A 27,393-nucleotide genomic window follows, 5' to 3' on the forward strand; every position below is an offset into this window, starting at 1 on the left:
TCTCAGGGGGAGTAGTTGGTACATTGAATTGATTGGTATTTTGTATATGAACTTGACTTTTGTAACTTTGGCATTTGATGTCAAAGGGGGAGAGATATCTATGGAAAAACACATTATCTTTTGAAGAGAGATTGGTATTGAAAATAAATCTTTGGATAAACACATGTTGCTCCTAGGGGAAGAGATTGTTTAAGGGAGATTGATTGGTTTTTAGTATTTGGCATTTCTGTTTTCGCACTTTGATGGTTTTTCCATCTTGTGTTGCCATCAATGCCAAAGGGGGAGATTGTTGATATTTGGGTATGGTTTTTTCATTGATGTCAACACCTACTGAAACACTAGCACGTTGGAGATCCAGCAACATTCACTGACAAGCAAGTAACTATTGCACAGTTACTGGTATATGGTTCACCGGCAAGATATAATGATCACCAACACTTGGAATGATATGGAAGACACTTGGTAATGTCAAAGACATCATGTGGACACTTTGTTTTGAAGAATTAATTATTGGTATATTCATATTTACATATTTGCTTTTATTGGCAAATAGGTCCAGGGTTATCTAGGGTTACACCGGCAGGTTTATCTTTTCTAGATTAGCATGGCACACTATGGAGATGATTTATTATTGATGTAAATGCATTAAGCCTACGTGTTTAATTGATTATTGCATCAGATATTATATTATTTGTAAATTGTTTTTTATTGTAATATCTTGTAGAGCCGACCTACTAAAATTGGTCTTAGGTTATGATATAAATGTAAGATCGAATGTGGAATGCAAAAAAGAATTGTGTGAAGGTATATGTGAGATTAAGCAGAGGTATACATGAAGACATCATTTGAAGGTGAAGCTAGGTTTTTGTAGAAGCATATTAGCATTACACGGGTACTGAATCCAGCATATGAAGATGCTATTTTGTGCAGTACATTCTTATTGGATTTAACCATCCAACTATAGTCAGTGTGACTCTCATTTTGTGATTGAGCAGTGAGCTCTAGGCTGTTGGCCTTTCTGCATGTGCAAACCCCATTTATGTACACTTACTATCTGCAGTAGTATCATCTAATTGTGGGTAAGGTTTCCCACCGTGGTTTTTCCCCTTACAGGGTTTCCATGTACAAATATTGGTGTTATGTGTTTATGTTTATGTTTCATGCATTAATCTTTACTGGTATAGCAATTTACTTTTAACATTGTCTACCGACATACTTAACTGGTTTACCAGTATTAAGCATTAAGCTAGTTAAATGGTTTTTGGTTTGAATTTATTAGACAACTAATTCACCCCCCCCTCTCAGTTGTCTCTAGGACCTAACACTTTACTATGGAGATAAGGATATTGATATAGATAAAGGAGTTGTCCTTTCACAATATCGCCTATTACTAGGTTTTCACCAGTTGCTTTTATTGTACCTTTTTATTTGCTTTTCCTTGATTTTTTGATTTTTTTGATTGTTTTTTACTTTTTCCATGCATTAGACTACTCAAGTGTAGTATTTCTTCAGATGAATGTTGTTAGTTGGTTCGTGGAGCACATATCCTTCTGAAGTTGTAAGCTGATAAGCACCTGATCCATAGACTAATATGATGACATAGGGACCTAACCAGTTAGGTTCAAATTTTTCTTTCTTTTCTCGATCTTGCTGATTTCTTGGATTTTCTTTGAGGACTAGGTCACCAACTTTGAAATTTTGAGGAATGACCTTGTGATTGTAGCTTTTGCACATACGTTGCTGATATGCTTTGAGATGATTTTAGGCATGCTGACGTCTTTCATCTAGAAGTTCCAATTCTTGTAATCGGTTGACTTGATACTTTTAATTTGGGATTAAGCCTTTTAGAGAGACTCTAAGAGATGGAATTTCTACTTCCAGTGGTAAAATAGCTTCTGATCCATAGACCAATGAGAAAGGTGTTGCTCCTGGAGGTGTGCGGATGCTAGTTCTGTATGCCCAAAGTGCTGGATTGAGTTGTACATGATAATCTTTGCCTGTATCATTCACTATTTTCTTTAGGATTTTCAGTATTGTCTTGTTGGATGCTTCTACCTGACCATTTCCCTAGGGGTAGTATGGTGTAGAGAACCGATGTTGTATTTTGAATTGTTTACATAGCTCTCAGACATCTTGGTTTTTGAATGGCCATCCATCATCGGTGATAATGGAACTTGGAATTCCATATCTGTAGATTAGATAGTTTAGGATAAAGGAGGCAATTTGTTTTCCAGTTACTGTGGTCATGGGCACTGCTTCTATCCACTTGGTAAAGTATTCTGTTGCAGTTATAATGAACTTATGTCCATGTGAAGATGAAGGATGAATTTTGCCAACCAAGTCGAGTCCCCACTTACAAAAGGGCCAGGATGCTATAAATGGCTGCAGTTCCTGTGTTGGTGCATGTATTAGATTGCCATGGATCTGGCATTTAGGACACTTCTTGGCGAAGTGGTAAGAATCTTTTTCCATTGTAGGCCAGTAGTATCCCATCCATAGAAGATTTTTAGCAAGGGTAGTTCCACTTGAATGTGTGCCACAAATACCTTTGTGAAGATCATGTAAAGAAGAATTAGATTCATTATGATCAAGGCAATGAAGAAGAGTACCATCTAGACCTCGACGGTACAAAGTATCAGTAGTAAGGGTATAATGGGTGGCTTGTCGGATAAAGTTACATTTTTGGTTTTAGGATTGGTCAATGGGTAGGGTGTTGTTCTTTAGATAATAATATATCAGTCCATACAAAGGGGAATCCGAACCAGTCAAGGCATAGACAACATGGGATTAAGAGTGGTTATAGGCTGGGGAGAACAATTGCTCTACCAGAAACTCGTAACGACTCTGTTGCTCTAGAATCTGTAGTAATGAAGTGATAGTAGCCATTGCATCGACTGCTTTGTTGTTCAATCTTGGTATTTTCTCGAAGGTGATGTGTACAAAATACTATTTGAAGTCATCCACCATTCGTTTGTAGGGTATTAGCTTGTCATATTTTGTCTGATAGTCATTGTTGATTTGATTGGCAACTAGTTGTGAGTCTTCGTAGACCTTTAACTCTGTGATTTTCCATTCTACTATCATTTTGATGCCTATAACCAATGCCTCATATTCAGCCACATTATTTGTGCATGGGAACATAAGCCGATATGATCTTGGTATAGTGTGTCTTTCAGGAGTGATGAAGAGAATGCCAGCACCTGAACCATGTTGTGTGTAGCATCCATCAAAGTATAGGGTCCATTGCTTGGTAGAAATAGCCAGAACATCTCTATCTAGAAATTCAATCTCCATAGTTCGTTTTCCTGGCAGCGGTGCTTCAGCTAGTTGATCTGCAATTGCTTGTACTTTGATAGCTCTTCATTCTGTGTAGTGGATGTCAAATTCACTGAGAATCATGACCCATTTAGCCAATCGGCCTGTAAGAGCTGCCTTGTTGAGTAGATATTTGAGAGGATCAATTTTTGCCACTAGCTTAATTGTGTGTGCTAGCATATAATGTCAGACCTTTTGAGAAGTGAAGACTACTATTAGACAAGCCTTCTCAATGAATGTATAGTTGATTTCATAGCCATTCAATGTCCTATTGATGTAGTATATGGCTCGTTCCTTTCCTTGTTGATCTTCTTGTGCCAATAGTGCCCCTAGTGATATATCTATTGTTGAAATGTATAAAATGAGTGGCTTTCCTGCTATTGGTGGTACTAGAACTGGTGGGTTCATCAGATACTGTTTGATTTGATAAAAAGATTCTGTACACTTGGCTTCCCATCTGAAAGGTACATTCTTATGTAGCAAATGATTGAATGGTAGACTTTTATTAGCTAGTTGAGCAATGAATCGCCCGATTGATTAGAGTCATCCTTGTAGAGATCTGAGCTGACTGATATTCTTTGGTGGTGGCATCTCCATAATGGCTTGTACCTTTGCTGAATCTACTTCAATACCTTTAGCTAAGACTATGTAACCTAGTAACTTGCCTGATGTAACCCTGAAGACACACTTCTTAGGGTTGAGCCTGACTTGGAATTTTTCTAATCGACCAAAATTTTTTGTTAAGATGCTGAGGTGTTCTGCTCTAGTGAAGGATTTAGCTAGTAAATCATCCACATAGTCTTCCATGAAGGTATGCATCATGTCATGAAAGATTGTTGTCATTGCTCATTGGTAAGTAGCTCCCGCATTCTTTAAGCCAAAAGGCATAACATTCCAACAGTACGTTCCCCAAGGATAGGTAAATGTTGTTTTATCTTGATCCTCTGGGGCTATTTTTATTTGATTATAGCTTGAAAAACTATCCATTAGTATAGCATTGCATGGCCTACTATGAGGTCTACAATTATGTCAATACTGGGTAAAGGAAAGTCGTCCTTTGGACTGGCTTTGTTGACATCTCTGAAATCAGTGTAGATTCTGATACTGCAATCTAGTTTTGATACTGGTACTATGTTGGAGATCCATTCTGCATAGTCGATGGGTCGAATGAATTTGACATCTAATAGTTTCTTTAGTTCAGCCTTGACCATGAGTGCTACCTGTGGATTCATCTTTCATTGTTTTTGCTTGATTGGCTTAACTCCTGGAGAGATGGACAAGTGATGCATGATTAAGTGTGGATCAATTCCAAGCATATCTGCGTATGATCAAGCAAAGTTAATTTGCTTTTCTTTAAAAAAGATGATAAATGCTGATCTTTCCTCCTCTGTCAGAGATTCTGCCAGGTGTATGTTTTTGGCTGCTTCTGTAGTACCAATGTTGATTGACTGAGTGGGCTCAATCAATATGGGTGATCGCTCATGAAAATGTTTAGGAAGAGTGTCAAGTCTCCCATCCTTAGGTGCCTTAAAAAGGTTTTCACTCTCAGATGCATCCTTTATTTTTACTTTTTTGTGATCTAGAGTTGCCATTGACTGGTTTTCAGCATCAGATCTTTTATTTGGTTCATTTTTGTGACTAAGAGACTTCACACTCCCTTGGTTACAGACATCATTATCATGTTCACTGGTAGAGCCTATTTCTGGGTTAATGGTGCATAGGTAGTGGATAATAGATTCATCGTCTGGAAAAATTGGTATATCATGTATTTCGGGTTCATCCCAGTCAATGAGGTCGGGAAAGACAAGTGGTAAGGAATCGTTTGGTGGATCAAGTTCTGCTACTGTAAGTGTCAAGACAAAGGTTTCATCGTGATTGGTTCGAGTGCTAAAGAAGTTCAGGATTCTGTCAAGGTCTTCGATGGTATCATCCTCTGTATAGACTTGTTCATAATGTTTCTGCTCACTTTCCTTGGCATCATAGATATTCTGTGGTCCAAATTTAGGTAGTCCAACTTCCGTGTTATTCTCTTCTTAAGAAAGGGATATGGAACTAGTATTGTCAGTGGTATCTCCTGGAGCATTTGAGCAGCTACCCCATTCATATTCATTGGAATCAGTCTCAGAGGTATTATCCCAAATCTTTTCAGTGTTGTAAACAAGTATGTTGTATGGTGAAAAGAGATATTTGATAATTGATACTAGTTTGATAGTCTTCACTGATTCTGTGTCGGATCCTACTTCTACCTTTTGTATTTGCTCATATACTGTTCCTCCTTGGGGAGGAATAATGATATCAGGAGGTAGTTCTACTTTTTTAGATATTGGTGCTTGAATATGAGCTACTACTGTAGATATGGCCTTCTTGTGATTGAGAAGTTTCTACTGATGTTGCTTCTATTCTTTACGTTCACAGTCCTTGCGGATTGTTGCTGCTGACTCAAATAGCACTTCCTACTAGGATTCTTCTCTATACTTCCTTTTTGCTTTCCATTGAGGTTTTGGATTTATGTGTGGTATCTTTCCTAGTAGGAAAGTGAGTTTACAACCCAATCCTGTTTTGTGTCTACTAAGCTGTGAAGGAAGGTCTATTGGTTCTGTGACTCCTTTGCATTTTCCAATAGGTCCTTTACCATTATATCCCATTTGTTTCATGATTAAGTAGCCCTTTCCATATAGGTGTGTTGGTAGAACTATGTCCAGAGTAGCTGCTCAGTTATCTTCTTCCTCATCTTTGTATAACTAGCTAAGGATGTCCTTTTCCTCTGATTCATGTGCTAGAGTGCCAAGTTGGATGAAGGTACCGTCAAATTTGGTGATGGGCTGAGTTACCTGATGTGTTGATGTTGTAGGTAATCCATGAGATTTGGGTGATATTGGTAAGTTGGCCAAACACATGGGTTCCAAAGAGTATTCCCCCATGCCTTGTTCTCTGATTTGCATGTTCTACTTGAAATCTCCAGGTAATGATTCAGACTTTGCCTTCTGTAGATCTGATGTTGAGGATTTTTGTTTTTCCCTATTATGGGGAACCAAACTATCCTAAGCTGTCCCCATTGCATTACAATATTGAAATGGATTGTGATCAGTAGTGTAGCGTAGAAATTAGGAATCATCAAAAGATAAGTAGATCAATCAAAACACAAGACATGATAACTCAATCATAAGAATACTCATTGAAATGAACCTAATTCCAAAGCACATTCAATAGAGGTATGAAAACAAAGCATTTAAAAGAAAATATCATGCAAACCATATGCTTCTTCCATGCGGCTCCATTGTTGTTCTTTCCTCTTCAATGGGTTTGTGGATCTCACCTACAAGTGCTCACACAATTGAAAGCAAAAAGCTCAAGAGTACTAGAAATGAAGGTTTGGTAAAAATTCAAGATTCATGAAGGATTCGAAGGTCAAGATTATGAAGGGATTGATTGAAGAAAATTATCCAATTTATAGAAGAATTGGATAAATGAGCAAATTAGCATGAAAGAGATTTGAATAGAAATTCAAATCAATAATAGCAAAATTATGACATATCCATGACAAATTGCTATGCAAGGCTTATGACAATTCATGACAAATTTCTATGTCAAGAATTTATGACATTTTATGACATTTTATGACAAATCCTATGACACATTTCTATGTCAAGATTTTTATGACAATTTATGACATTTTATGACAAATTTCTATGTCATTGCCATAAATTTAGGAGAGAAATAGGAGGAAATTGAATTTGGATAAATTAGAAAATTAGGAAATTAGAGAATAATGAAAATAGGAAATTAGAAATTAGGATTTAGTGAATTAATTAATAATTTTTCATTTATTAATCAATTCACAAAGAGGAATAATTAGCCAATTAAATAAAGATTTAATTGTAATGAGAAGACTTAGGATAAATAAGTAATTTATTTAATCCTAAAGGAAGAAATGACAAATTAGGTTAAATGAATAAATCATAAAACCCTAAAGAGACAAATTAGAAATGCGAAAATGACAATTAGGTCTTGATTGAAGATAATTAATGTCATGATTTTGAATTGATAAATGAACAGTGTTGATAAATGATTTGATTGAGATTGGTTGACAAAAATCAATGACAAATTGATTGTAAAACGACGAGATTGACAAGTTGATAAGAGATTGACAAGATCGACCAAAATCATGATTAAAGATTGTTATCGACAAGACCAAGTTCGAAAGCGAGACAAATGAAGAATGCAGAAGAAAGAATCGATGCTCGCAAATGATAAAGACCAAGTGCGTGACATAGGAGAAATGTTAATGTGACGCAAAAACCTAAAATGAGGCAATGTGCAAATGTTAAAGTATGACTCCGCAAGCGTTGACCATTTTTGGGTGTCTACAAGTAGATATAGAGACCTCTTGTCCATTGTAAGTAAATTTTACACGCTGGTGATACGTAGAAGGCACTGCTTGCATTTCATGTATCTAGGGTCGACCTAATAAAATATTGTATGTGAGGTCTATGTCTAAGACCTGACACATAGTATCCCTTTGTATGGGGCCAACTTGAATGGGTAACAATACTGTCCCTTTAGAGGATCTTTCCTCATCATCATATGCCTTTATAGTAATTTTTTTGCATGAATCAATAGACTCCTCTGAGAAGCCTAATGCACGAATAAGTTTTAAGGTACATATATTAAGTCCAGCTCCTCCATCTATCAATACTCTTTTTACTTGGTGTTTATAGATGATGACTTCAATATGGAGGGGAGTGTTATGTGGATGACTTAAAGAAGTATTATCATGCTCTGAGAAGGTGAGATTATGAGGCCCTGTCATATGAATGACCATGGCTTGGAATTTGTCAGCATCTAGATCTTGAGGTACATTGGTTTCCAACAACGCTTGTTCCAATATGTCTTTGTGTTTTGGTGATAGTTTCAGTAATTCTAGTATAGATATTTGAGCAGGAGTTTTGCATAGTTGGCTGACTAAATCATATTGGATTTTTGGTGTAGTGTTCATTGTTGTTGTGTGGCCCTTCAAGACATATTTCTGAGCTCTGGTTGTTACATTGACAGATTCATGATTATGCTGGTCTTGGATTGTGATGATGTTTACATGATTGTCTTTAGCTGATATGTGATTGATGGTGTTATTGTAGATGTGATTGATACGAGCCCCATGTGTATCGTTCAAGGTTGAAGCTCCATCTTTGTTGTAGTTTGGAAGAGGATTTTTAAAGGCTCCATGGTCACCATTTGTTTTGAGACCATCCACTGTTAAATTACCTCTATCAATCATGTCCTGAACAATGTTTTTTAATCTCATGCAATTGTTCATTCGATGACCTTTATTGCAATGAAAATCACAAAAGTGTGAGTCGTTCCACCAAGGTGGTTTGATTTGGGGTTCATAGTTGCTGTTTGCGGGCAAAGAGATAATCTTGTTTGCCAAGAGTTCTCTGAATGTTGACTCTAGGGATTGTCCCAGTGGTGTGAAGACACATTTTTGGAAATTGTTGGTGTCATCTCTCGAATTGTTATTAGGTCCTCGATTTGTGGTTTTGTTTTGAGTATCGTCGGTTTTGTTTGTGTTGGGTTGACCTTGATTGGTATTCGGTGCATATGTGTTAGCGTCTGGGTTAGCACCTTTAGGATTCTTTGTAGCTTGAGGATTTCCTGATAATACGAGCACTGGTTGTTTAGATTTTGGATCATGTGATTCATTGCCACCTTCATTTTTATTTCGAGTCCAAAATCTAGATTTGTCTAAGTTGTTGTTTTGGTTATTACAGTTTGATGAACTTGTTCCTTCTTTGAAGAATTTAAGCTTTTCCTTTTTGACACATGCTTCTTCTACTTGAATGTCATTTTCAATTAGTTTAGTGAAAGATGGTATGCATTGGAGTTTGAGCCTGTAACTCATCTCACCATTCAAGTTGTCGATGAAAATTTCCATTTTCTCCTTTTCAAGAATATCTCAAGGATATCGTGAAACCATACATCACCAACATTGAAGGAATATCATGAATGTTTCATTGCTTTTCTATTTGTTGTTGCAGACGTCTAGCATGGTTATAGCATGTTGAATGTTATAAGAATATTGTGTTATGAATTTGTTGACCAATTCATCAAATGATCTGATAGGAGGTGTGATTTTGGATAACCATTCCATTGTTTGTCCTCCCAAGCTTCTTGGGAACAACCTCATCAGATAGGTGTCATCATGAGAAAATTCAAGACTCATGGTACAGAATTCTCTGACATGATCACAGGGATCGCTTTTTTCATCGTACTTGTCAAATTTAGGTACGTCTGAATTTGAAGGAAAAGGGATCATGTGCAACCTTTTGTAAAATGGATAAGGACAAATTTCATTTAGTGAATACCGTACTGTCGTCCCTTGTTGCATGTCTTGCATTTGTCTTTGTAACATTTGCATTTGCTGAGTAAGGGCAACCAAAGGTGCATTGTTTTGCCAAGGGAAGAGTTCTTCCCTTGCATTAATCCTGGGTTTAAATGGTGTATGGAATGGTATGCTTTGCTCTGGGATGCGTTGCTCAGGGATGTTTTGCCTTGGTGTATGTTGTTCTGATATGTTTTGTTTAGGAATATCTTGTTTAGGGTCGCATGCTTCCCCTTCTCGTTGTCATTCTTGATATTCATAATGTTGAGATCTCGTTCTAAACATGTTTGTGTCAAAGTCTTCAGGGAGTTTAACCCCTTTTCTTGTGAGCATGAGAAAGTATTTTTCCTTGTCGTTTTCCATGAGTCTTTCCACAAGTTTTTGGAATGAAGCACTTTCTTGGCATTCCTGAAGAAGTTCTTTAGAAATTTTAGTATGCTCTAGATGTGGACCTTCAAAAGGATTTGATAACCTCTGATTCATACTGGATTCTGCTTGTGCCTCGCTTTGTTTGTTTTGTTGAGAGCGAGTAACATGCATTTTAGTAGAATATTTCTATGACAAAGGGGACAAAATCCTCTTCGATATGTTGTTCCAAGGTTGGTGGTTCAAATCGGGGTGTGTTGTAAGTGATGCACTCATCGGGAAAGAATGCTGGATTGATCTTTCCTCCACGGTTTATGATTTGACTGAATGCAGATTTTTGACAATATGCCCGAGTCGTCAAAGGCTCTTTGTCAAATTCGTTGGATTTGTACTAGATATAAAGTTTAACGTGATGAAGAAATGTTCGATGAGATTTGAAGAGTTGACGATTGATGTATAAAAATTTATTTCTTTTGACAAATTTGGAAAAACTTGGTTGTTGTTTCTTCAACGTGGTGTTACGATAAATATTCTTTCTTCTCAGAATATGGGGATTAGTCATGCATAAGTGATTCAATGGTTTCCTTTGATTTGTTTTGGATTTATTTGATCTTGTTTTGAAAACTTAAGTTTACTTTATCAAAGTGAAGGTTTAGATGCCCCTTCACGACAAAGCGTGTCAAATGATATGGATAAAGTCTCCCGATATGGAAACTTGATTTGACAACCTAAGATTTTGAACAAGTGTTTTGAGATATAATCCGTGAGATAATAAAGGACCTATTCATCACTTGCGATGATGTTTCCCGATTTTGATAGGATAGATATGTTTTATCGTGCGATCAGTTTTGGATTCTGGACAACTTTTGTTTTGACATGAAATTTGCTTAGGAAATAGTTTTTAACGCTTTGTTTTTGATACTCTGGTTTGATGAAGATGAAGCTGATGAAAGGATGCTAAAAAATGTTTTCTAAATTTTCAAAATTTTCCACTATTTTGCCCACTGTTTTTCTAGGTTTGATCACGCGCTAAAATAGAGACCGAATGCACTACAAAAACTTCTTCACGTGCTAAGGAAAAGACCCCACTTGCTAGACTACCCCCGGTTATGCGCTAACTGGTTGAGACTATTAAAATTTGTATTTTGTTTTTCTTAAAAGATCATGCGCTAATATGGGCCTTCCATGCGCTAACTGATAAACCTGATGCGCTGATTTTTGACTCCTATGCGCTAAGCTGAAGTTTCAACGCGCTAGGCTATTTTCCAGATGTGCTAACTGTCTCTGACTATTTCTAGATTTTGATGAAGCGCTACAATGAATAATTTACGTGCTAAAGGTAGGATTTGATGCGCTAAAGGATGGTTCCGAAGCGCTAAGAAGTTGCTCTTACACACTAAACTGCCCTGTTTTGACAGTTTTCTGTGATTTTGGTGTTTTGCCTTAGGTTTTCAATGTTGATGGATGATTTTCTAAAGTAATAAATGCAAACACAGCACAAAATACGTAACCATTTTTGCCTAATCTAAACAGTAAGTGTATATTCTATGAGGATGTGTTCAAATCCCTAATATTTTAACAGGTTTGGTTACAATGAATACACTTCAAAAAGACTCTTTATTCAAAGGTCATAAGTAATACCATAGCTCACTAGTCTCAATACTCCATTAGCTCAAACAGCCATGTCACCCCCTAGAGGGTGCTCATTTTTTTGCCTTTTGCCAGAAATTAATTCAAAGTGAATTGCTTCACAATTGAGTAGGCCTATATTAACAATGCTCGAATGTAAAATGAGATGGGATTCGGGGTAAAAATTAGGGGCCCTTTGTGCTCCAAAATGGGGTCTATTTATAGGATTTCCAAGGCTAGGGGTGAGGTGGCAGGAATCAATGGTCAAGATTAAGTCTGAAGATATCAATGGTGAAATTGGAGGAGGTTGGCAAAGGGGTTGGATGAAAGGGAACATTGTCATCTCCATGGTGACAAGTGTCAAGAGACTTCTAGAAGAGGTCAGATTAAAGGGAACACTTACTAACAAGTGTCACAAAGCTTTGCTCATGAGAGGGCAAAGTGTTCAAGGAAAGGGGACATGGTGGTTAGGATGCACAAGCTAAGATGGGGTTAATTAAACCCAAGGTTAGATGGAATGAGTTAGGTTTAGAAGCGGTTAGGTTAGGTGGTTAGAAGTTAGGAGAATTTGAATTTAAAAATTCAAATAGTAGGAAAAGGCTAATTAATCTCAACAACTCATTATTGATTTGTTTTAATTAATTAGGGGAAATGAATTTGATGATGAATTTGATGGGGGGGAATTAATTAATTAAAGGGGATTATGAAAATGAACTTATATAAATCCTTAGATTTATTAATAAGTAGAGGAAAGGGGGAATTTAATCAAATTACTTAATGAATTCAATTAAATTGGGAAGGGGGATTAATTAAATAATTTCTTATTTAATTAATTATCTTCAGACCATTTTTAGGTGTATACAGACACAATCACAGACAAATCAAAATAGATGACTTTATCATCCTCTCCTGATTATAGTATTGTCGAACAATTGAAAATAACCAATGCTCAAATCTCCATTTTGGAATTGCTTAAGATCTCTTCTGCTCATAGAGAGATCCTAGACAAGGTTTGCTCACCACTAGTGTCCCTAAGGATTTAGAAGTAGATCGGTTTCAATTTATGGTGGGTCACCTGACTTCACCTCATTATCTCACTTTCTCTGAAGAAGATGATAACTCACCGAGTCACCCACATAACCAGCCATTACACATTGAAGCTAGGATCCATAAACATCGAGTTAAATGTGTTTTGATAGATGGAGGTGCTGGGTTGAATATTTGTACCTACAATCTACTGACATAGCTGAGATTTTATGAAAATGTTATTGATCCAGCAAAAAAAATAACAATCAAAGCTTATGATGAAGAAGAAAGAACCTCTAAAGGTCTAATGCTATTACCAATCAGGGTAGGACTTGTAGAAAGATGTAATTTTTCAAGTCCTTGATCTTCCTCTTTCATACAACATCTTACTAGGTAGGCCATGGATTCATGAAATGAAAGCAGTACCATCTACGTATCATCAGTGCTTGAAATTTCCTTATAATGGAGTTGAAGTCAGTATTCCTATTGATACAAGCTATACCTATAATGCATTAACACAGAGTGTTGATGCTTTTGTTCCTCATAATCGAGCAGCCTCTATAGCTGAAAGTTCAAAATATTTGTTGAAAGATTTAGAGAAGAAATTGAAAATCACAAACACCAGCATGGATGGCTACAAGATAGAGCCTATGCTCTTGCTAATGTCTCTTCCTCCATCACCAAGACATTCGGGAAAACCATCAGAGGATATGACGTCACAAATTTCAACTCCAAAAGTCATTTATGATGGTCTCTTTATACAATCCTCTATTTCCCTTCTAGATGAAATAGAAGAGGATGCTGCTCTCAAATGGCTTTTCAAAGAAGATAGTGCAAATGAAGAAATACAAAATTGTGAGATTTCCTTGACACAATATGGTCCAGGCTATAAGATGCTTCAACGCATGGGATATTCAGGTACCAGTCCTCTAGACAAGCATCAAGAAGGTATTATTGAACCTATTCAGTTGCAAACTAAGTCTGCAAATGATAAAGATGGATTGGGATACGATCCAAGAAAGTCATCAGATCAAAAACATACGTCTCACCATCAACTTAAGTGGAAGAAAAAGGTACTACCTTTAGCATCACAGGAAAGTAATACTCAACAAACTCAGGAAGAGTGCGACGAGGAACAAGAAGAATTGCCAACCAAGAGAATGGAAACAAATGGTAATCAAATTCTGATTGTATCAACTATAATACCATAGGAAGTAGAAGTCCCAGAGGATATGAGAGAAGAAGTATACAGAATCAGAGAATTGGTCGCACCACTGAACATTCTAGTCACATATACTGGCAGACAACAAGTAAATGATTCAGAAACTGATTCAAATGAATAGGAATGGGGTCCAGACCACCTCTCAGACACATCTACTACAGAAACCGCTGAAGAACCCAGTGATATCACAAATGATGCACAAGAGCTGGTATGCTTAAAGATGCAAAAGGAAATAGAAGAAATCAAACGGAAAAGACAAGAAGACTATGAACAACAACTGGAGGAAGAAAGGACACAAGCAATTTCTTCACCTACTAACTCTTCCCCTAATGAGATAGGAAAATTCAAGTATGGAACTACAAAAGAAGAATTAGAAGGTACAGAAGAAGAACTAGTCATCGGTCCAGAGGAAGCTGAATGTAACAGATGATAGAGATTAACAGAACCATAAAGGTTATGTCCACAAGTGTGTCAAATACAAGTGATCAATGAACCAAATCACGAAGGAACTTGCAGCATCAAAGATGTAGGTATTGATACTATATATAATTTTACTAAGCCACTTGAAAACGAGTCATAAACTTAATCTTATGACTCCAATAACTTAGACAGGAGTTCTATATATAACAACAACTATTCAACAACAAATTATGACTACTTTGTCATGAATGTTGAGATGTTGTCTACTAACCCAGTTATTGTTACACCACAGTATGTAGTCCAGTCTAAAGTAGGTGATGACGCTAGAAGTAGGTTGGTTGGGTTAGGTCCAATAAATACTAACATGAATTTTGATAATCGTGTTGTAACTCTTCCTGGTCTTGAGACACATACACGAGGTAGTTTTCTGGAACTTGACTGGTTGGTCTGAAGTCATGATGATAGTACCATGAACTCCCTTGAACCAGTTCAAACTTTATCCTTAGTACATCCAAAACTAATTGAGTGTACTTTACAAGACTAGCCCATTAATATACCTACTTTTGCCAATGACTATATGTTAGCCTGTTACCTCAATGCAGTTGAACCTATGGACTCTTCCACCAGTGAACAGAGTGAAAACATGACTGAAACAGATATCAAGTATCTTAGTCGCAAAAAAAAATAAAAAATAAATAAAAGATCTAATGACAAAAACCACATTGTGGTGGTATCAGAATCTAAAAAGGAGAAAATAAAGGACGTACCTAAAGGTGAAAACCTCTCTGAGGCACCTAAAGGTGAGATACTTGATATACAGCCAAGTCACTTCCAAGAAAGGTCTTTGATATTGATTTAACCAACTCAACTAGTCAATATTGGAAGTGAAGAAACACCACATACCATTCATCTAGCTCAATCACTATCAGTAGAAGAGTTAAAATATTTCACTCATCTCTTTTCAGAAAAGAAGATCAATTTTGCATGGATGTACTCTGATATGCCAGGCCTCGATCCTGATCTTATCATGCACCATCTTTCTATCACACCAGGAGTTAAACCAGTCAAGAAAAAACTCTATAAGACGCATCCTCATGTGGCACTGCTAGTCAAGGCTGAACTAGAAAAATTGCTAAAAGTTGGATTTATCAGAGCTATAGACTACGCAGAATGGATATTAAACATAGTATCTATATCAAAGGCAGACAAATCCATTAGAGTTTGCATAGACTTCAGGGATCTCAACAAAGCATGTCCAAAGGATGACTTTCCATTACCAAACATTGATATGATAGTTGATATGACTGTTGGGTATGAGATGTACTCACTAATGGATGGATTCTCCAGTTATAATCAAATCAAAATAGCTCCTACGGATCAAGAAAAGATAGCCTTCACATGTGCATGGGGAACCTTTTGCTGGAATGTTATGCCATTTGGACTGAAGAATGCAGAAGCAACTTACCAAAGAGTAGTAACCACTATCTTACATGATATGATGCATAAAAACATGGAAGATTATGTTGATGACACCCTAGTTAAAACCATAAAGAGATATACACATATTCAAGAACTAGGCCTCATACTGGATATAATGGAAAGATTCAAGCTCTGATTAAATCCTAAAAAGTGTGCATTTGGGGTGACATCAGGAAAATTGTTTGGTTGTACATAATTTCAAAGAAATGAATTGAGGTTGACCCTAAAAAGGTCCAAGATATAATGGAAATGCCTCCACCCAAGAATATCAGTCAAATGAGAAGTTTACAGGGTCGTCTTCAATCAATGAGGTGCTTTATATCTCAGCTAGCAGACAAAGCTCAACCCTTCACAAAGGTATTAAGGAAAGGAGTTCAATACAACTGGGATAAAGATTGTGAACAACATTTAAAAAAAATCAAAGATTCTTTCTAATCCACCCATATTAATGCCACTAATTCAAGGTAAGCCATTGATTCTATACATATTAGCTATAGATACTTCACTGGGGGCACTTCTGGCACAATAGGATGAACATAAAAAAGAGAGCTATATATTATATCAGTAGAACATTGGTGTCTTATGAAATAAACTACACTATAATAGAGAAAGCATGCTTTGCATTGGTCTTTGCATCACAAAAATTAAGGCACTATATGTTAGCACACTCTATTAAGCTGGTAGCTAAGATTTATCCACTCAAATATCTTCTTAGCAAAGCAACGCTTACAGGAAGACTAGCTAAATGGGTCATGGTTCTTACGGAATTTGATATTGAATATGTGGAATGTAAAGCCATCAAAGGATAGGTTATTGCAGACCAACTAGCTGATGCTCCACTTGAAGATAGTCAACCTCTGCATATAGAATTTCTGGATGAATCAATCATGCACCTTACTCAACAATCATGGAAGATGTTCTTTGTTGGGTCTTTCACTCAACATGGTTCTTGTGCCAAAATACTTTTTATTTCTCCTCAAAAATATTCAATTCTGAAAGCTTACAAGATTCTCTTCCCTTGCACAAACAACATTATAGAATATGAAACTTTGGTAAACAAGATCAAGCTAGCCATTGAGTGGAAGATTGTTGAATTACACATCTATGGAGATTCTCAACTCATTATCAACCAAATCAATGATCTATATCAAATAAGAGATCATAAATTGATGCCTTACAAAAGAATGGTGGATGATCTCAAGAAATACTTTACCTTCGTATCATTTCAGCAGATCCCCAGGTCACCGAATAGAGCAGCAGATGGAATGGCCACCTTGGTGTCTATACCACAGCTACAGGAATCCAATTTCTGCTTTGAATTCCTAGTGGAAGAGTTACATTATTCTACCTATGATTCTCCTGAGTCCCAAATGGTCTGTTCTATTATTAGACATGACTCATCTCTCTATAGCCACATTTACTCTTACCTGCATGACCAAGTTGTCCCTGCTAATCTTTCCCTAAGTGAAAAAATGAACCTGGTCTGAAATGTGTCATGGTACGTCATCATTGCTAACGACCTATTTAGGCAAGGTTTAGAGAGTACTTTGCTTAGATGTCTAGAAACTAAGGAGTCTCAACATGCATTATCTGAAGTTCATGAAAGTGTTTGTGGATCCCATTCAAATGGTCTAACTTTAGCACGGAAACTGCTTAGGGTTGGCTACTACTGGCCAGACATGGAGAAAGAAGTTATAAAATTTGCTAAAACTTGTGAAAAGTGTCAGCTACATGGGCACCTTATACATGCTCCAGCAAGGGATCTCATACCCTTTGTTACACACTGGCCCTTTCAACAGTGGGCATTTGATCTAATTGGCCAAATATATCCTGCATCATCTAATGGAAATAAGTTTATTATAATTGTCATTGAGTACTTCACTAAGTGGGTAGAAGCAGTTCCACTCATCAAAGCAACCAGTAAACAAGTAGCTCTATTCATCCTTAATTATATCATCTGCATGTATGGTATACCTTCATCCATTATAACTAACAATGGGTAAAGATCTAAATGAACTCTGTGAAAAATTCAAACTAAAACAACACTAGTCATCTGTGTACTACCCTCAAGGTAATGGACAAACTAAAGCATCTAACAAGAATCTATGTGTGTGAAAAAGTGAACCTGTAGCTACAAGCACAACACTTCAATTAAGTCATTACATGCATGGTTAGTATTCAATAATCAATAAGTAATAAACCATAGCAAAGCAACTAATTGCCTTCTAAAAGATGCGAGTATAAGATTGCTCTCAGATTTTTATAAGCAATACCAGTGACTAGACTACACCAAGATGAAGGAATTAATCTATATGATATTAACTATATGGATGCAAGATGGATGAATAATTCAAGCAATAATAAATTCAAGCAACAATGGATGCAAGCAATAATGAATGGAAAATGGATGTAAACAATCTAAAAAGCACAATAATCTTCAATGACTCCAAAGTGAAATTAGCGTGATAATAATCTCCAAGCGTGTTCTCAAAAATCTCTGGGGTGAATTGGAATGAGAGCTGAAGATTGAATTTATAAAGAATCACAAGAGAGATGATGAAAAAGCTTAATTTTGGATTAATTGAAATAATTGAGAAATCATGTTCAGTTAACCTTGAGATAGATTCCAATTATAGTTTAATTAAAATGCATTCAAATTGGAAGTCCAAGTTGGATTGGAAAATAATAATAAATTAATTCCAGGCATATATGATGAAAATAGATAATTCCATGCACATATTTGATTTATTCAAGAAAAAGGTCTTTTCAATGCAACTGAACTTCTTTTTTCTGAAAAGCTTTGAGTTCCAATTTTAGAGAATAATTCAATAATTCAATTAAATTGCTTTTCTGATTTCAAGTTCTAAATTTAGAAAAAGAAATAACATCTCAAGTTTGATTTCTCTCTCAATTCAATTCTTTTTGTTTTATTTTCAATTCAACTCTTTGTAATAAATTAATTCATCTTTTGTAATAAATTAATCCTTTTTGTATGATTGAATGGTAAATTTCTTAATTAATTAAATATGCAAGGATATTTAATAAATTAAAATGGGATAATTGATCAAAATGATATTATTGGAAATGATTTGATTAATTAAATAAATATTTAATTAATATTGAATAGTTGATTTGCCATGTGATATTTGATGATTAAAGAATTAATAATGTGCTCAAGATTGATTTAATTGCCTTTCGTTAGGACCTTGGTGATGTTGTCGAGATTAGGGGCACATGGTTTAGATGACCAATTTTAGGGTATTACATTTGCCCCTCTTTGAATTAATGTGCGAGAAACGCGCTGGTTCAAAGAATGTGTGATGTCTAGGAGATGCCAGTTATAAACTTGATTGATCACGAACTAGATGAAAATCAAGGTGTTTAGCTTGACTCGAAGCAAAAAAGTTGAATGAAGTCGGATTAAAGTGATACCGATCCCAAACTTGATTGAACTGAGGAACGATAGGAAACAAAGATACCGAACTTGAACTTGATTGATCAAGAAGCGGATCTTACTGATCTAGAACTTGATTGATCTTAGATACAATGAGTGATGATAAAAATCGATCTTGAACTTGATTGATCAAGACATGATGAGCGAAGAATGAACCGTTCAGCTTGATCAAGAAACAAATACTAAACACCTACTTAGATTTAGTGTGATCAAAGATACTCTTGAAACTTTTGATTGAGTTTAAACGAATAATCAGTTTGATTTGAAGCGATGAAACTGATTAACATTAAGAGATTAATTCAGATGAAAGACAAATATCAGCTTGATTTGAAGCGATGAAACTGATATGCCCCTAGGGATTGATTCAATTCAGATGATCAAGAGATCTCAACTTGATGTGAAGCGATGAAGCTGAGATGCACCTTAGCAATAAGAATTGATTTTCTTTAGTTGAAAATATTTTGCTCGACTTTTGATGAAGATTTGAAAAAATTTCTCGACTTGTGAGATGTGAAGTCGTAAGGTCACAAATATGCCCCCTTAGGAGCGAAATCGAAAGATAATGAGGGTACTTGATTATAGGTGATTTGGTGGCGAAATTAAGTTTTTTGAGCACAAATTGATTTTGAGGATTTTTTTTAAAATGTAGGTGTTGATTGATGAAAAATTGAGCGCAAAGTTGATCGAAATGTTGATGTGTAGAACAAAATTGAATTAAGATTCAGTGTTGAAATTGAGCACAATTTGAAGAAAGAATGAGTATTTGATGAAAAGAGTGCTAAGTGGTCAAAATTGTGAAATTGACTACCAAAATGATCTCAAATTTTGATTTCGATCCCGAAAATGGAATCAGAGTAGGCAAATTAACTAAGGGTACAATTTTCATAACCATTGGAGCAAGTTGAAAAATTAGGTTGTAGGCTATATATGGGACGAAAGTGTCATTTTCAAATCATTTTAACCCTCCAAGTTTGAAAATTCAAAAAACCTTCTGTGAAGAAAATGGTGGTCCCTACTCATCAGCATCGATTTGAGCGCCAGAGAAAACATAATCGACTCCAAAACTATGAGCCAACGGTAAGTGATCGATCTTAAGCCTCTTTATGTTTCAAATTTTGAACTTTTTAATGCTTTTTTGAAGTTTTCCATGGGTTTTGGGTCGGGTGTCTCAGTTTATCATGTGAGATAGGATCCTATCTCGTATGAGAAACTAGTAAAAAATATTTTTTCATTTGAGCCTACTAGTTTTGTCGTATGGGGTCCACCCTCGTGTCGTACGACAGGTCTGTTAAAAGACCATTTTGTCGTGCGATGTGTAAAAGTTTATCGTTCAAGGCTGTTTTCTCATATGAATGCCATTCCTGACTCATACAAGATGCTGCTTGACTGTGTTTTGTCGTTCAAAAGATAGTGATCATTTTTGAAAGTGTAAACATGAAATTTTGGTTTTGTATTTGACTTATTTGGATTTGCGTGATGTTTAACTTCTCTTGTAGGCTCATTTGGAATGTTTTCTGATGATCATTATTGGGTTTTTGAAGGTTCGAGTACCTCCTATGCTCTTCAAATGTGTATATCCACCTATGATGGCATTAGTTCATCATTTATGTGAGGTTGAGCAGGCTCATGTTGATTTATGTGGCTTGACTCATCTATTGTGATTATCTGATATCCATGTGAACCACGGAATGCTCACGGCATTGGTTGAGCGTTTTCATTCGGAGCAGAATACATTTCATTTGCCAGTTAGGGAGTTGACTATCACTCCCGAGGATGTGTACAAGATCCTTCATATCCCTTTTGCTGGGGATAAGGTGGATTATGATACTGCATTGTTACCTGGACTATAGGCACTTAGGAACGTATTTAGGGACCCAGACATTTTGACTCGTTCCATGAGTTGGGACATACTTATGAGCAGGTATAGGGAGGAGTGTCACTTGGCATGTGTTCTAGTAGGGTTCATTGGTTGCCTCTTGATGCTAGACAAAGGGCAGCAAGGTTTCCAAAGCGGATGGGGCCAGATGCTAGAGAGGTTGATAGAGACCCCTCAGAGACTTGGCTGGGGTTCTTGTTTATTGGCCCACATGTATCAGGAGATGCATGAGATTGTTTATAGAGATGGGTGGAGCATGGCCGTGGGTGTATACATTTTACAGGTGTGGGCTTGGGAGCACCTTCCCATTTGTTGGCTGATTATAGATGATAGTAGAGAGCTCGGGCAGCCGCTCATTTATAGGTATGCCAGATATATCACATAGCCCCATCTGGGCAAGATAGATTTTTGGTGATGACAGCTTGACGACCTTATAGCAGTTGTCTGGAGACCATACATAGGATTGGAGCTGTGGGATGACTGGCGAAGGGTTCGCAGGGACCTTTTTATGACACACCCACTAATCAGGAGATCACAGACTGTTATGGAGTGATTCGTCATTTCATGAGTGATGAGGCATTACAGCCGACCTTAGGGGATCTCATGGGAGTATACAGCCTACGCATGCTATGCTGATGAGGAGAGGTAGGGATGGTCTCCATGGTTGTCATATGCTTTGGCTATGGAGGAGATGATAGGTTTACATTGCCTGAGATGGGATTACCTAGAGGATGTAGCAGATGCGGGGGTATTGCCCTAGTATAGGGATTACTTTCAGCAGCATTTGTTCCCTTGATTTACAGATCTGGGAGAGCAGGCTCCTCATATTGAGGATGATTCCCCTGCACTGGCATAGAGATAAGGCCAGAGGCAGGGACAAGCATATAGATCAGAGGCTCTATGATAGACTGGTGGTGATCCTAGTGCTAGCAACAGCAAGGTGCTAGCAGATATTGGACAGCAAAGGGGTGAGGGTGGATCCCTTGGGAGAGTAGGCATGAGGTTGGGTGGTGGAGAGGAGGAGCGAGTAGCTCCAAGGCAGGTCTAGCAGCGGCAGGATGAGAAGAGTGGAGCCACAGGTGGAGATGGTGGCGGAGAGCCTATGAGAGAGCAAGGGGCTGACACGGGACAATCGATGAGAGTACGTCTTGCAGAGTTGCAGTCACAGTTGATAGTGGCTCAGACTCAGCTGGCAGAGCAAGACCGATAGCTAGTCAAGGTGAGGGCCGAGCGTGATCACCAGATCATAGCATTGAGAGGAGAGTCGAGAGCAGAGATAAAGTCTCTACGATAGGAGGTTCTTCTCTAGAGCAGTAGGGCAGCATATTATGTGGCGGCATATAATGTCGTAGTTCCTGTTGCACAGCAGGTGCAACCCTATTCGTAGTATATGGCACGATCGAAGGGAGCTCAGGCACCATGATAGGATCACGGACATCAGGCTCCTCCTCCACTAGGCGATGAGGGAGAGGGTGCCAGCTAGATGATTCATTTGTAGCTCAGATATATATTTTTTTTAGACACACCCATTTTTTGTAGCCTATGCGATTCTTGCTCCGATGGGAGTTTGTATATGTCATTGGACATCATTTTGTACTCTTACACTTGACATTATATATATACGAGATCTGATTTCACTTCATCATACTTGTGTTGATTCGCTTATGAGATGTCTCTTATATGCTTTATTCTATATGTATGCATTTCTTTTCCATATGAATGTATGTAATGCAAATGATTATGAATGCATATTTTTGTTTCTTGTATATACAAATAAATGATAATGCAAATGAGTAATAATGAAATGTATGAAGCTATATGAAATGTTATGTATGCAGCTAAACATCTCAAAACACAAGTACTCAATTGGAGAAATAATGATAAATAGACCACTTAGCATAAGAAATGATGATTCTTTCAGCTCTCCTTCAGAAGATAAAGAAATTATTATCATCCCGAAATCACTCTAAATTCACAAAAATGCAAAATGAAATGCAAAATGATATGCAAAATGCAACCTAAACCTAGTCACTAGATTTTAAATACTTAAGATTCATCACTGAGCATAACGAACACAACAGGCAGGTTAGAGTTCCTTTCTTTTTCAATGTGCAATATTAATTATCTTGTCCGCAATGACCATTTTTTCGTTCATATCCTTGGACAGATTTCATAGGGACCCGAATTGCATCATAAATAAATTCCTTCAAAACAAACAAAGAAATGATATGGACCTCCCTGTAGCATACAAATAAGTGGAGTTGAGGTATGTGAGGTGATTTCACCTTGATGTGAAGGCTCTTATCACAGACACCCAACTAATTTTTATGTTTCCAGATCATCGGGATCATTCCTACAAGCAGAAAACAAAGAAAATATTATGCCCCCAATCCTTGCTCCTCTTAGTCACAATAGACTTCCTCAAGTTACTCAGAGGGACAATAATCGAAAATCAATATAAAAGACAACATACAAAGAAAATTTTCATTCATAGCTCAAACTGTTTAGTGATTGTTTTGCTTGTGAACTCAGTGATAAAACTCTTTGGTAGTTAGGAGATAGGTGACTAACTTGGAGTGGATGAATAGGTTTCACTGACAAAAAAAAATGACTTGGTTGACATGCTTAGGATGTGTAATATGCTCTATCGAGTAACCTAAGACTAGGACATTGATTAGTTTCTAGTCATGAGGGTTCCAACAAACCAGGATGTCATGAAAGTGACTAAAAATATGTACCAGCGAAAGCAAATGATGCATGAAAATGGGAAATGCCAACATTGCGTTGATAGATGAAGCGCTTGAGTACAAGAGGTGCCTGTTTTCCAGGTTTTCACCTGCTTGGCAGAGATTCATTTTTTGGTTTTTTACCAAGGTGCCTATTTACTAGGTTTTCACCAAGGCAATTTTTTATTTATTTTTATTTTTAGGACTTTTTCAAATTTTTAGGATTTTTTTTAGGACCTTTTCAGCTGTACATGTTTGCTGGAGTAGAGAATGCTAAGCGAAGACTTTCTTCAAGTGGATGGTGTTAATCGGTTCATGGAGCTGTTCTCCTTCCGAGTTTGAGAGTTGATAGGCACCAGAGCCGTATGTTGTAGTAACAATGTAGGGACCCAGCCAATTGGGTTCAAACTTCCCTTTATTGTTGCGAAACTATTGATTTTTTGGATTTTCTCTCAGAACTAGGTCACCAACTTGAAATTATCTTTGTCAAACTTTCTTGTTATATCCTCTAGACATTCTCTTCTGATACACTCTGAGATGATCAAATGCCACTTGTCGATGCTCATCCAACAATTCGAGTTCTTGCAATCTAGATATTTTATGATCTTCATCAGTAACAAGGCCTTGCAACGAAACTCTTAGAGATGGTATTTCTACTTCAATAGGTAATATTGCTTCGGACCCATACACCAAAGAGAAAGGTGTAGCCCCAGTAGGTGTTCTGATACTTGTTGTGTAAGCCCATAGTGTAGGATTGAGCTGTAGATGCCAATCCTTCCTGGATTTGTTCACTGTTTTGTGCAACATAGTCAGTAGGTTTTTGTTAGACACCTCAGCTTGTCCATTACCTTGAGGGTAATATATTGATGACCAATGTTGATTTATTTTGAATTTCTCACAAAGCTCGTCCAGATCTTTATTCTTGAATTGTCCTCCATTATCAGTCATGATGGACGAAGGTATCCCATACCTGCAAATGATATAGTTTAGGATGAACAAGGTGACTTGTTTACCAGTTGCTTTGATGAGCGGAACTGCCTCTACCCACTTGGTGAAATACTCAGTGGCAGTTATGATGAATTTATGTCTGTTGGATGAAGCTGGATATATCTAACCAATGAGATCAAAGGCCCATTGTTGAAAAGGCCAGTGTGTTATAAATGGTATGAGGTCCCTTGTCGGGGCATGTATGAGATTTCCATGAAGCTGACATTTCTCACAAGTCTGAGAAAATTTAATGGCATCTTTTTCCATGTCTGGCCAATAGTAGCTAGCCCGTAATAGTTTTTGAGCTAAAGTAAAACCATTCAAATGAGATCACAAATACCTTCATGGACTTCTAATAATGCACATTTAGATTCTTTAGTTTCTAGACATCTAAGCAATGTACTATCCAAACCTCATCTAAATAAATCATTAGCTATGATAACATACCGCGAAGCATTTTGAGTTAGGTTTCTTTTCTCATTATGAGTAAGGTTTTTAGGGATAATTTGATCACATAGATAGGAATAGATGTGGCTGTATCAGGATGAGTCATGTCTAATAATAGAACAGACTATTTGGGTCTCAAGAGAATCATAAGCAGGGTAGTATAACTCTTCCACCAGGAAATCAAACTGAAAATTGGACTCTTGTAGCTCAGGTATAGATGTCAAGGTGGCCATAGCATCTGTTGCTTTGTTCACTGATCTAGGAATCTATTAGAATGATACAAAAGCAAAGTACTTCTTGATATCATCCACCATCCTCTTGTAAGGCATCAATTTCTCATCTCAAGTCTGATATGTATCATTGATTTGATTGATGACTAGCTGAGAATCTCCATAGATATGTAATTCAGCAACCTTCCATTCAATAGCTAGTTTTATTCCATTCACCAAAGCTTCATATTCTGCAATATTATTTGTGTAGGGAAACAAAATCTTGTAAGACTTTGGGATTGAATAATTCTGAGGAGTAATAAATAATATGCTAGCACCTGAACCATTTTGAGTAAAGGAACCATCGAAGAACATCTTCCAGGGTTGTTGAGTAAGATGCATTATTAATTCATCTAGGAACTTGATGTGTAGTGGTTGAGTATCCTCAAGTGGATCTTGAACAAGTTGATCAACAATTACCTATCCTTTTATGGCTTTGCATTCCACATATTCAATATCAAACTCTGTAAGGATCATGACCCATTTTGCCAATCTTCCGGTGAGTGTTGCTTTATTAAGAAGATACTTGAGTGGATCAATTTTGGCCACCAGCTTGACTGAATGTACTAGCATATAGTACCTCAGTTTCTGTGATGCAAAGACTAATGCCAAGCATGCTTTTTCTATTATACTGTAGTTCATTTCATAAGACACCAATGTCATATTGATGTAATAAATAGCTCATTCCTTTTTGTTGTCATCCTGTTGCACCAGAAGTGCCCCCAGTGATGAATCATTTGCTAATATATATAAGATGAGTGGTTTACCTTGAATAGGTGGCATCAATATCAGTGGATTAGATAGGTACTCTTTTATCTGTTGAAGATGTTGTTCACACTACTAATCCCAGTTGTATATTATTCCTTTCCTCAATACCTTCGTGAAAGGTTGAGATTTGTTTGCTAGTTAAGAAATGAATCTTCTAATGGATTGGAGACGTCCCTGTAGACTTCTCATTTGACTGATGTTCTTCGGAGGTGGCATTTCCATTATAGCTTGGACCTTCTTAGGATCAACCTCAATTCCCTTCTTTGAAATGATGTAGCCAAGTAGTTTACCAAATGTCACTCCGAATGCACACTTCTTTGGATTTAATCGGAGCTTGAACTTTTCCATTTTGTCAAGTATAGGACCTAACTCTTGAATATGCGTTGATCTTTTCATAGTCTTCACTAAGGTGTCATCAACATAATCTTCCATATTCTTATGCATCATGTCATGAAAGATAGTTGTAACTACTCTTTGATAGGTCACCCCTGCGTTCTTTAACCCAAATGGCATAACGTTTCAGCAAAAGGTTCTCCATGCATAGGTGAAAGCTATCTTTTCTTGATCTCTAGGAGCGATTTTAATCTGATTGTAGCCAGAAAATCCATCCATTAGTGAGTACATCTCATACCTAGTTGTCATGTCAACTATCATATCAATATTTGGCAATGGAAAGTCATCTTTTGGACATGCTTTATTGAGATCTCTAAAATCTATACAAAATTTGATAGATTTATCTACCTTCGACACATGCACTATGTTGGAAATCCATACAGCATAATCTATTTTTCTTATAAATCCAACTTTGAGCAATTTCTCTAGTTTAGCTTTGACTAATAACGCTACATGTGGGTGCATCTTATGGAGTTTTTGTTTAACATGTTTTACTCCTGGCGTGATTGAGAGATGGTGCATAATGAGATCAGGATCCAAGCTTAGCATATCAGAGTACGTCCATGCAAAGTTTATTTTCTTTTCTAAGAATAGCTAAGTGAACTCCTTCAATTCTTCTGCTGATAGTGATTGAGCT

This window comes from Cryptomeria japonica, chromosome 5, assembly GCF_030272615.1.
Source record: "Cryptomeria japonica chromosome 5, Sugi_1.0, whole genome shotgun sequence".
Taxonomy (NCBI): domain Eukaryota; kingdom Viridiplantae; phylum Streptophyta; class Pinopsida; order Cupressales; family Cupressaceae; genus Cryptomeria; species Cryptomeria japonica.